Source organism: Cynoglossus semilaevis, chromosome 10 (assembly GCF_000523025.1).
Source record: "Cynoglossus semilaevis isolate Cse_v1.0 chromosome 10, Cse_v1.0, whole genome shotgun sequence".
In the NCBI taxonomy this organism is placed as follows: Eukaryota; Metazoa; Chordata; class Actinopteri; order Pleuronectiformes; family Cynoglossidae; genus Cynoglossus; species Cynoglossus semilaevis.
The window spans coordinates 20,205,097-20,207,033 of record NC_024316.1 but is presented as its reverse complement, the minus strand read 5'-3'; positions in this window follow the sequence as shown (position 1 = coordinate 20,207,033).

Genomic DNA, 1,937 nt, shown 5'->3' with positions numbered 1-1,937 from the left:
TCACCGACGAGGTTACTACGAGCAGTGACGCTATTTCTTAAAGGTACAGTTCACAGTCAAGTGTTCTCCACCGACCACCTGAGTCAGGGGGGTTGGTACCGGTACAAAACTACAGTAAAAACATAGTAAATTCAATAATAATAATATGTTATTATTAATAATATTACTTAAGTAATTAATGTTTTAACATTTCAACTAAAACAAAGGCTTAACTGCATGTCTGTTTTCTAATATAATTTTGTGATTTTCATTCCCACTTCATTTGACTTCAGGTGACACGATAAAAATTTTAAGTTAACACATTTTTAAAAAAGTTAGACTTCTGTTACTGACTTCACTGCTGCACATCTAAATAACAAAGAAAATGTAAACAACTGAGCATTAACCAAGAGGTGTTTTTTTTTTTTATCAGCTGAGGTGTTTAACACATATGAAAATAGTTAGTTTAACTTTATTGATTGATGGAAATTCTTGTGTGGGGTCTGCTGCAACAGGCTGCCTCTTGGAGGCACCAATTATGGGGTCCCTCTGGGAATCGAACCTAGGACTCTGCTGGCAAGGCAGGCGTGCTAACTGCTAGACTATGTTCCTTCTTGGTGAGACCTAAAAATAACTTCTGCTAACAATTTTCTAGAACCTCTCACCCCCTCCATCCCTGAGTTGAAACAGTGTTTGTTGACATGCTCTCGATGACTGGGTCACTCAGCAGAAATGGCGTCAGTTTCCTTTAAGCCCCACAGTGTTCAAAAACAAGTGTGTTCCTGAAGGCTGAGCCGTGGAAACATGTTTAGAGTTTTCCTTCAGGAGGAAATCTCCGACTTCGTCCTGGCAGAATCTCAAATCTAATTTTCTTCTCGTCTGGTTGTGAGTGAGGTCTTTTTTTTTTTTAAGATTTGGGTTCTGAGACAAAGCCTGCCTTGTGACCAGAATGTTTATTGTGCATTTATTCTGAAACCAACCGACTGCGTTGCTCTTCATCCTTCCTCTCATCTGCTCTTACCTTAGGATTTCAACCTCCTGGACGGTGCCTGGAACTTTCCTCGACTCAGACAGACCCAGATTGATCAGATGTTGTTGGGAAGTGTTTTACATTCAACACTGGGGCCATGATATGATATAATGCGATATACTGTGATACTACAGGCATGATGATATATTGATATTGATATTTTTTCACCAATTTATCTGTAGTCAAAGTGTCATCACAGTAGAGAATATCAAAATAAAAAATATTACAATATTTGAATAGTGTGTTTACAGAAGTAAATACTTGTAGCGTTACTTTTTGTGTGTTAAATAATGATAAATATTCTCTTCTAATTCTATTAAAGTTAACGTGTAACACAAACGACAGTGAAGTATTGGAGAATATAAATACACAAAGTAGTAGTGCTTTAAAAATTTAAAGAACAGTAAACCTGCTGCGACACATATATACTGTATAATAATACTCTGTATACATTCACAGGAACAACGCAGTACACGGTCCCTTACTTTGGCTCCACCAGTGGAAACAACATACATAGGTGGCATCAACACACATGTTTCACATCAATTATTATTTTCCGTGGCGTGTTTCTCCATCTGGTCCACATCAGCGCTCACGTCGTTCTCTGGAAGGTTCACGGCCGCGGCACTCACTGAACTGCTGACTCAGTAGCAGTGTTCTCAGCTGGTAGTTGGACTCTCATCAGCAGAGTAATGGGCTTTAGAAGGGTCACTGCTTCAGATGAGCCTGGCAGGTACCCCCCCCACCACCCCCCACCCCCCCTCCCGCTGCTGCTCCTGCTGCTGCTGCTGCTGCAACTCTGGGGTGAAGCCAACAGAGATTCTAGCCTGTAGCAAAATTGACCTCCCCAACACACACACACACACACACACACACACACACACACACACACTGGGAGTCAAAGATTTCTGCCCTGGCTACAGTTACA